Below are 11,021 nucleotides of genomic sequence, written 5' to 3'. Positions count from 1 at the left end.
AAGCACTGAACAAAGCCATTCTCACAGCTTTGCACATTTCAATATTTTTATCATCTACCCTGCCAGACTAAGACTGTTATTATTTAACATTATTTAGTAAGATCCTAATCTTACTAAAGATTAGTGACAGCTGGAAGTGAAAAGCAGTTGACTAGAAATTACACCTGAAGACAAAATACTTAAGTTCTTTTTTGAACTGAAGAGGACAAAAATAGCAAGAGGTAGGATATGTGGTTACTTACACCAGYTTGAACAAAATATTTTTGCTGACCTTCTTGGAAGCTCTGGCTGCAAAGCTTAGCACAGAATTCCCTTGTTGCTGTGGGAAAAGGAGCCCTCACAATGGCCATACAATGCTGCATTTGACTTTGCTCAGTGGTTGAGCTAGCATTTTCAAAATTGACTGGTTATTTTAAACATGTAAAATCCTGGGTGTCTAGTCTGTAGTAGCATAAAGAGTCGAGAGTTTTAGCACCTTAGCACCTTCTGAAAATCACACACTGAACAGTCACAAATTGGGGACCCAAAAAAGGAAGCACTTCCAATTACGAATCACTTTTGCAAACATTGCCCTCAAATTCTGAATAATACGGGGGGTTAACCACTTATAAATGCAGTGCATTTCTTCACAGTTCATCTTCAGAGTAATGAAGAGACCTCCTGAGACTCAGGCTGGAGTTTGCATTGTCTGAGAATTCATTCTCAGTAGAGAGTTGTTACAYCTCCACTAAGTGGCTTCTACTACTACCTTTTATTCCTGTGGGTGCAAGGTTTTCATGCAAGTTAAAAGTAACATCATATGAAAAGTCTGCCTTGTCAAAATGTGTCCGGTCAGTATTAACATTCTACCCCCGAAYGTACAGCAGATTTGTATTTTGGAAGTGTGCACTGGTAATTTGGATAAATATGGAGCAGTTGACGGACTGAAGGGCTTATGTGCAATTGCTTTCCAATTTATTTCTCTCCTAACCCTCTACAAGGGCCAACCAAGCTCTTCAAACACTGTGCAATGGTGTGTATAATAACCCCATTTAGAGACAAAGCATGCAATTCTATTACAAGGAGTATCTATCTTACGCAACAGAGACTCGTTAGCTGTCCAACATCTATTGTCTCCATAATCCAGCAGAGGCAGAACCAGCTGTCTTATAATGTGTATGCTGTCCGTCCTTGCTAAGCACTGTCCATCTCTTTTAAATCTAGTCAATTTATATGTCACTGGGTTAGAAGCACCATATGTTAACAGAATATCAAAAGAAAATCCTGGATATTTAATTCTGTCCTCATCAGCAGAAGTTTGTATTCACAGGTTGGCATTTTCTATCATCTTTGACATTTCACCCCATGATGCAAAAAGTCTGATTTGCAGATCACATATTATGGTGTTTACCTTTTAAATTAATTTTAAAACAGCATCTACAAGAGCAAATCTAAGGTGCACATGATACTATCAGAAAAAAAAGGCATTGCTTAAACCAGGTACTTTAATCTCCACATATATAAAATCATAAAATCAGGAATGTCTGCCAAGAAAAAAAGACAGTAAAAAATAAAGGAGAAAATATTTTGGCTTCTGCAACACTTCAGCTATACTGGAACAGCAGACAAGCTGTGCAATGTGTATTACATGCAAATATCTCATAAATATCCAGCTATCACCTAGAACTTGGGATAAGTGGAAGAACCTGCATTGCTTTCAATTGTAATGTGTAGACGAATTAATACTCTTAGAAGATGGATCTATGTTGCTTTCTGGAAAACAGATAAAATGCAAGYGCATTCCTTAAAATGTCTGAGAGAATCAAGTAGAGATGGTTGGAAAGAATATATCCTGGCGTTGACAAGAAAGTCATAAACTAGTAATGAAGATCAATAGTGTAGCAGTAATTAAAAAACAGGAGGGTAAGCTTACCTGTTTGGTGTCTATTGGAAATCAGTGAACACTGTTTTTGTCCAAAGTAGAAGCTGGTAGACTCCATTCATTTGTATTGRTGGCTATGCAAATAATTTTTAAGTAAATGCTACATGAAATCCTACACCCATTGTGTGGGAGTAAGTCAAACCACTATAGCATGTGTAAAAGAGGTTTCCCTCATGTGTTCCAAATTGCCTCCCCTCACAAACACCCTCACCCTTGTGCAACACTGCAGTCACAGCATAGATATTGCCAGAATTACAGGTTCTTGAGGTGAAAAGAACCTCAAGTCGCAAACACGCTAAGATGCATTACCCTTCTTCATGTCGACCTGAAAGAAGACTCATTAGATCTCTCTGTAACACCAGATTCAACAATTTTAAGCTTTTATTGGTAAGAGAGATGGGCATTTCTTCAGATTAAGTCTGGGCTAATACCAAAACTTTTTATGTGATCCTTCCTATGGTAAAATTCCCACTGAACTCAGCAAGTGTATCACTGTAGGACTAAGCTCATAATTTCAACAAACTAGATTGGTTTATTACACAAAGTAAGCCAAGCTTATGGTGGAGAGATGAGGGTACATTCATTTTGTGTATGCAGTGCACACTGGGAGGCTCAGATTGAGGGTTATGGTCAAATCTCAAGCATTCCAAAGAGAAATTCAGTGCCTCTGCGAATACCTGTTGTATATGTTGTGTAAATAAAACTCCACATTATTTTTAGAACAGCCCTGCCTGTCTTAGATTTGTTCTCCAGAGGAGCTCTRAGGAGCCCACAGATCTGCCTTTAGGCTAGGCCATGACAGTATGTTTCTCCATCTCTAAGTCTCTCTCCCACTAATTCTGTAGGGTTTTTTTTTGTTGTTGTTGTTGTTTTTCCCTAAATTTAACTAGCTGCTGTCTCAGTCAGAATCCTGAGTTCTCCTGGTCTGCTTGCTACGCAGCAAATTGAGAAAAATCATTTTCTTCTGTAGAGGACTGGCTGGTGTTTGGCATACCTCAAAGCATTGATTCTTCAGGACTCCACTGTCACAAGTTTGCTCAGTTTGCAACAAGAAGAATCACTTTTACAAACACAGCCCTACTTCAAAAAAAGTTATTGCTGCTGACCAGCACAGCCCAGTTTGCTCATCCTTCCCTGTCGCRCAGACCTAAAGTAACACCAAGCTATTTAACTGCTTTCACAAGGAGGGAGAGGCAGTTCGCAATACTGGGAATAGCCCAATGCATCAGGTATTAAGACTTAAAAAAAGCGACTCCATTTCATGTCATCTTCTTCCTTTCTAAGACACTAGGAAAATCATGAAATGACCCTACTTGTTAGCAATGCCCAAGGTATCACTCTAAGCCAGAGACGATGGATGACTATATACTTAATGAAGATGTGTTTACAGCAGAAATAGGCCATGAAGCCCCAGCTTTTTCATTTTTACCAGCTTGTCCTCCTGAGTAGATAATTCAACAGATTTACCTGGCATAGCTGCACACCAACAGCCTTCTAAGCCAGATCTGCAAAATCCTATTATACACTCAAGGCTCACTCTCATGCAAATCAAAAAACAAAAACCAAAAAACACACATACAAAATCCAAACCTTTCCAGCTTTCAGTTAGAGTAAATTTTCTTTGTGTTAGCTCCTATCTCCAGTAACTGAAGCTGTGCTGCCTTCAGCTAAAGAAAAAGCATGATTAAGTTGTAGAGCAAAAGTGTATAACGCTGTGTATGGTGGCAACCCCCAAAACATTTATTCTAGCTAGAAGTCCTTATTTTAATTAGTAAGGGGGAGAAAGCAACACAGTAACTCTATAAGTACACTACAGTTCTTTAYAGCTTTGCTGAGGAAAACAAGTCAGTCAACATACCACGGGGGATTTCTTGTTTATTGGCATTATAACCAAAATGTCAGAGATATGCTGAACWCCAGAGCCATTTTGTTTATGATGCCATGAAGCAGCAGAGCATCCTTGAGGGGTTGTGATCCCTGTTCTGAAGTGTTAAACAGGAGGCTGCAATCTGGTTTAAATCCATATAGAAATATATACATATATATACTTAATCATAGTCATTTTACCTTCATAAGCAGCATGCTTTTTTGTGTGTATGTGTATTTCTAATACAGTAGCTGTTGGCTCAGGACATTTATGATTAAGAATTTTATGAGGCATAGAAAAAATTAGCATRCACTAACCTTCACAAATTTTGTAACAATAGAAGAAAGTCGCCTCCAGTATTTTGAGAAATGTGCAATATGAACTTTCTCAATAAACACTTTTCTAAAACTCTTCCTGTTTCTTATCTATTTCCTATCTGTCAGTAAACACCTTTGCAAGTAGCAGTTCCCTAAGACAACCTATATTTTTATCATCATCTAGACACTCCTTTAACTGTCCAGTGTGAGGCTCTTACTGGGTAAATTAACTAAGGTTTGAAATGGGACGCTGAAGTCCTTTCTCTCTGTGGCGATACTAATACTGCATGAGACTCTTGGGGTTTTCTTGTTAAAATGCTGCCACCAACTTGAAAGAAAGGCTGGGACAATTTCCCTTTCTTTGGCAAAATTCACACCAYTCTAGATAGAGCTAAATGAAACTTGTGTGAGATAACTTAACCCTCCAGTTGATAATAATGCTTCTCAAGAGCAATTTTGTTTCCTTTGGCATAGAGCAGAGTGCACAAAATTGACTGGCATTTTCAAAACAACTTAATGAGGGAGAAAAAAAATACCTTGGAGCTTCTTTTAAGGTCTCCACCCTTGACTCTTATTTGCAACAATGAGTTGAATGCTGCATTATCACCATCTTCCAGGAACAACAAAATACAAACATTTCCAGCTAAAGTGCAATTGCAACTTAGGTACTAAGGCATCTTTCTTAGGAAGTGCGTGGGAAAACAGTTTCATTTCCAAAGGAAGATCAAATAGGCTATTTCTCCTCCTCTCCTTTCAAGACCTCTGAACTCCGACACACAAGGATAGCAAGCTATTAGAAGGAAAAAATGGCATGGATGCCTCTTGCTAAAATAACAGCAGCAATTCCCATTTTACTGTGGATATACACAAGAGCTTATATAGCTGTTAATCAGAGTAACTCTTTTAATCTCAGTGTTTATCTTTTACATTGCAGAAGATGACAAATTAATTATCCCCTGTTCTTCCATAAGTATTGACAAGACACACACATATATACACACAAAAAACACAACTGATGCAGTGAGGTATTCCCTGAAGTTGAGAATTACTACTGGCAAGGCATGGATTCATGTAAATATTCCAGCTACTTCCACACCTGCAGCTTGACAGTACAGACTGAAGAGAACTCCAAACAACCCTCTGTTTCATCKTCTAATGGAAACTCATTTTAAAGTGTCCTGGGTGAGAATCAGAAGTTGACACAAATCTTATCAACAAGGAATCTAAGTCTTCTGAGTGAGTCAAGAAGGCAAACAGTGGGAAATCCTGGGCTAATAACTATTATATATAAAGTTTCAAGGCAAAGTCCCCTCTTCAAAAGCACACCATTTGACTTGAAAACCTGTATATTATATCCTCAGTGAAACAATACGTCTTTTAACTATCTAATAGCAATTTAAACTTTAAAAATACTAGATGTATCAAATGAGAAGTACTAAGGCTCCCCTGTTAATGATAATTTGSTCCTGTAGGTGGAGGCTTGGGACAGGGACTCCCAGAAGACCTGGCTTCTGCTCTCAGTTCTGTCTCTCCTCTGACAGATGACCTCGAAGGGTGCCCAGAGAAACTGCACAGCAGCTTCTATCTCTTGGCACTCTAGAATTGCTACCTTTGAACAGCCATCTCAAAGTCAAGCCACCATTTAAACCTATAAATGCCTGTCTAACAAGGCRGCAAAGCCTACCCACATCTTTCCGACAGGATAGCAGAGTTTCCCTGCATATGCCAAGCACTGCAGGGACGAGAGTGGTCTCCTGTTACACTTTGGAACTTATTAAGAGGCAACAGTACATCTAAGAAACACACAGGGCGATTCTGAAACCATGAATGTTTTATGATACAGCCTCCCTCTGACTGTCATTAGAGCTAACCTCTGGCATGCTTCTCAGAGGTCTTTGTCAGCTCCCACTGCCTGTCTCTTAAATTCAAGACTAAAGAAAGGGGAGAAGGAGGGAATCCTGATATTCATATGAAGACAATTCTCTGTGCCGTCTCCCATTTAAAATCGCAGCTATGCATACTAAGCCAGGCCGAGGAAGGCTCAAGCTCCTCTGCCCTGTGCTTGGAGCTGCAGGATGGGGAGTGACTGGCTGAGTTGACGCACCCAGCCTGGCAGAGAGTCGCCCTCCACCCTCGATGCCTTGTGTTCGGCTGTCTCAGAGTGAAGGATGGAGGAACAGGGTTCTTTCCATGCCCACCTGGGTCATCATCTGTCCAAGCTATATGTTTTTTTCAACTGTGACACCGTCTATCTCAAAACAGCCTAAGCATTGCTGCATCTCTCTGTATGTGTTTTCCCAACAACAGCACCATTCACATTCTTTTGAGTATGAAAATAAGTGTCATGAAATAAATAAATAAAACCTAGCTTGTCCCTGTGAAATTTCTTTTTCTGTAAATAACGTACAAAATAATAAACCATCACTGAATGGCATGCTGTAGATTGTCTATATCCTGCTGCTGAGGGAGGAGCAGAATACATTTGCCTCAATGTAAGAATGCCTGCCAAAGGGCACACCTGAATAATAAAGATCTGCAGCCAGTTCTGAGCCACATAGTACAACATGGGTTTGTGAACGTATTGCTACACTGCTGCTGCACTCCTCTAGTATTTTCACTTCTCTAACAGCTTCTAGAGGGCTAACAGTCAATATTGGAYTGCTAACAGCGCTGCAAACTTCGTGCATAGCAATGTATTCAGTCAGCACAACAAGTCATTTAGCTTCCCTTAACAAGATAACTGGTTGATTAATATACTTTACCCTGGGGTGCACAGTAGATTTATTTCCTTCCTAGATACATGCTGAATACAGCAACRAGGAGTAAACAAGTTTGTTTTCAGTGTATTTGTTATTTACTGGAACAACTCCTGAATTTTTTACTCAAGCTTTATTCTAGCAAACTATCTTTAAAGCTAATGACAATTCCGCCTGAGTAAGAATTTTAGGAATTGGTCATTTTACAAAATATTTTGAGTTTAATGACACCGTATGTCCATGCTCAGGATTTCTGTGTTCAAATYAGATGCAAGAAATTTGAAGAAAATACTTTGGTGATCACTGTTAATTTTTGCTTCTCTGATGCAGAATGCAGATAACACTGATAACTGGATACTTATACAGCCTCCTACTTTCCATATCAGAATGCTGTTCAATCTTTAACATACTTACACTGTAATACTGCTTTCAGACAGGGCAGTGATCCTCTTCTCATTCTTCAAAAAGTGTTGGACACAAACAGTAACTACATGAATTGCCAAAGTTCACTAAAACTGGAAGATACACAGAAATGAAATTCAGTCTCCCAAGCTCCCAAGATCACCATGTCAAGTAAGTCAGCAGCTCTGGACTTTGCCTTTTAGAAACAGTAGGGCTAGACTACAGCAGTAGGTTAGAAACAACTGTACTGTATCTAAACCCAACAATCTCTCCTATTCATGCTAAAAYTCATGCATGGAGAGGAGGTGTATTAAAATGTAGGAAACAGATCTACACTTGACATTCGTGTCTCCAGGATGGGTTTTGCGTAATTAAATCAATCTTGCATAATGTGGAGGGATGGCATCTGATGACCCATACAGTTCTCTTTCAAGTTCCAACTCAACTAAATACACCAATTCTCTTAGAAACTTTAAAATCAGATCATCTATTCATGTACTTTTCCCACCAATAACCCTACAGAGATTTTACTCTCACTGCAACTTCCTCACCTTTGTAAATGGCATCCAAAATATTTCTGGGTAAAACATCATCAGAGCATCTAAAAATGATACACATCCCCAGAGTTTTTTATTTTGATCCATTTTCTTCCAATTTCTTAAATAAATTTGCATCTTGCTGRTGTCCAAACCCATTTATCATGGGAAATCTCTTTTGTTTATGAGAGCAATGCAACTGCACAAAGATTCTTCCACTGAGAAAATTCTCCATCAAAAATGTTTTGTTTGAGTGCTAAGTAATCTACTTTGCCTTCCATTTCCATTGCCAGATGTATTTGCACTACTATTTTTATTGGAAAACAATTTTCTTATTGTAAAGAGCAGCTGATTATCTTCAGCTGATGCCATTAAACTTATCATCACCTTTCCTGCCCAGTTTTTGAAAGAGCTATTTAAATAGACCATAAACAAAAAAAAAAGGGGGGGGAGGGGGGAAGGCTATTTTCATCAGAAGACTTTATTCTTTTCCATTTGGGATGCAACATACGTGGGAGGAGGGAAAGAATGTAAATGTCAGTATGTTTTTAAGAGCAGTTTATCATGCTGTAAGTTTCTACAGCATAGAACATTTTCTAATTCTAGATGGACTGAGATTAGAAGGGCTAAAATAAACTAATGAGCAAAGAAGTATTTTCAAAATATGCAGAAATAGAAACTAACTCCGTTCTGTGGAGAGGTAGCACAAGAACTGAGTAATCTTCAAAACACTATTTAATTTCTAAGGTTTACACAAAGCTTTCAGGTGGATAACATAGACCCTAAATAGATCTTCACATATGTGACCCTAACCCTTCTTGATCATGAAATGAGATTACTTATTACAACATGACAGGATTGCATGGAAACCTGGACAAATTGTACAGTGAATTAACACAATGATCCTAAAATTTGCTGTATGTGAATGGTTTCACTCTGCTCACAGAAGCCTACTAGATACATAATCAGTATCTAGGGCAAATGAGAAAAGACAAAAAAGATTGCAAAAAGAGTATCAATGTCAAAACAAAAGGGATCAGACAAATACTAAGGGTACTGAGAAGGCAAAGATTCACAAAAAAGACYCTAATCCTTCAAGGTAACACCAATACTAGAATATATAATATTACCACTTACAGGCAAAGTTAAAATCCTCAAACAAAGCCCTAGTTCAWCAATGAATGTTCCAAGCACAAGCAAAAGGTAAAAAAAGGACGTCACAAGAAGGAAATAACCTTAAAAAGTACTCCTGAAGGATGACTCAATGCATGAAGTACCTCCATACGCCACTTCATACTGCATTGGAGACTCCAGTTCACATCAGATCCAAGGCTAATTAATTTGACGGCACTAGCTCAGTACATCGAAATATCTTAATGGCAATTAGATATTTGCTGTTGGTCACCAGTTAGAACTGGGCTACAGCCAGAGTTCATGGGACCACATTATTCTTTCATTTGAAGGAGGAAMACTGATTCTTTTCAGAGTTCAATGCTGAATCAAGGCAATTCTTACAGTGTGCTTTTGATACACTACTGCATATCTCTGTCTGCCATTGGGGAAGTAAATTTCTGCTTTAGGATTCATATCCAGCTGAAAACCAAAAAGTAAGTGTTGGGCCTGAGTCCCCACTGTACTCCTCAATTCTGTATTTTTTCCACCAGCTGTGAACTGGAGTCATAAACTCAAAAATTATGCTCTATCAGGTGCTGTTTGTTCTCTCTCTCTCCTCCTCCCTAAGATGCATAACACCACTTTGTGTTTTTTATAAGGAGAGGAAGGCATTTTTCTGCTTTTTTTTATGTCAGGAATCATTTGATCAATGGTTAAAAGTTTTGCCAGCTTAGCTTTCTCGGTGAGTGGTGTGATTTTTTTGTGCTGACATGGCTATGCCAGCTACTTGGCTATGCAATTAGATGCAATGATACTGGCAGGAAAGTCTTCTGCCGACATAGTTTATTTCATTCAGGAGTTGGTGTAAGCTAAACCAGAAAAAGGACTTTTTTGCCAGCAGGAATGGTAGTTTTAAGTGTAGAAAAGGCCTAAAAGCTCAATATACTCACCCCTCTAATTGAGGGCTGAGAAAACTGCTGGCTTCAGCCTCAAGATAGAGCACTAATCCAGGGCTTCTAGAGGAAGTCAAATCCTCCAGGAAATAGAGGTAGAAAAGAGCCCAGTCCTACTAATGTATAAAAGGCCAAAAAAGAAAACCTTTTTTTTTTTCATTTTTGGATGGAAAAATCCCTTCAAAAGGCCRAATTTATACATAAATAATAAAGGAGCAGTATAGAAAGGATCATATTTTGGCAGTGGATTTTACAGTTAACCTGTAAATTTCAGTGCATACCAAGCTGTCTCCCAAACTACCTCTGCTAAAATCTCTCTAAAGGCAAAWCAGCAGAGAAACAATAATGGGCAGGTCAAAAGAGACTGTTAAGAACTCTACAGTCATTTGTTTCCTGAAGAGAATTGCAGTTATTTTTATGAAAATAGACAATTCTGACAAAAAAATCTCCAACTCAGATTATCTAACCCATGTGTAACATATAAAGTAGGTTTTGTCTTAACTCTGAGTAGAATCTATACTTGGCACCTGAAATAGATGAATGCCAGCTTTGAGAGAGTAAATTAAATCTCAACTATGTTGAAGTTGTAAAGATAATACCTAAAATAAAACTGAACTAGACCTTAAGAATACCAAAATAAAGACAGATAATAGGTGCATATTCCCCCAAAATATTCAAGTAGACTTTCCCTAGCAGGCTGTCTGACAAAAAAATCTCTTACTCACATTTGACCTGACTTCTCCGTATTACGGGCTGTATAACGGAAGCTACGTTCAGCACCGTGACAGCAGTGAAGAACCTAGCAGAAGCATGCTTCATGAAACTGCCAAGCTAGGGAAAGAAGGGATTTGCAGGAGGGCGAGGCTCTCATGAACTATGCAGAGAAAAGCAATACAAAATTGAAAAAACAGTATTTTATATAGTAAATGGACAGACAATTTTTATACAATAAACACATGGAAATAAATCCTATGGCACCTCCCTTACATAGGAGAAGGGTTCTTTGACTTCAGTATGCACCTGTAAACTCACCTGGCACCACGTTGCTCTAAAGCAGATTTCTTTATGAAACTATAGTATTAGCTCTGAGAAATATAGACATGTATCTATTCAGACACTACAGGCACCTCAAACTGAATAGAAAAGATCTACTACC

General features: G+C 38.5%; 1 protein-coding gene across 1 annotated transcript in view; it reads right to left on the bottom strand.

The window, feature by feature from the left end:
* The window catches only part of CFAP58 (cilia and flagella associated protein 58), a 59,743-nt gene that overhangs the window by 8,233 nt on the left and 40,489 nt on the right, over window positions 1-11,021 (bottom strand). The window lies entirely within an intron of this gene.

Source organism: Rhea americana, unplaced genomic scaffold (assembly GCF_003343005.1).
Source record: "Rhea americana isolate MKP2758 unplaced genomic scaffold, rheAme1 scaffold_104, whole genome shotgun sequence".
NCBI classification, from domain to species: Eukaryota; Metazoa; Chordata; class Aves; order Rheiformes; family Rheidae; genus Rhea; species Rhea americana.
This window is presented reverse-complemented; position numbering and strand designations above follow the sequence as displayed.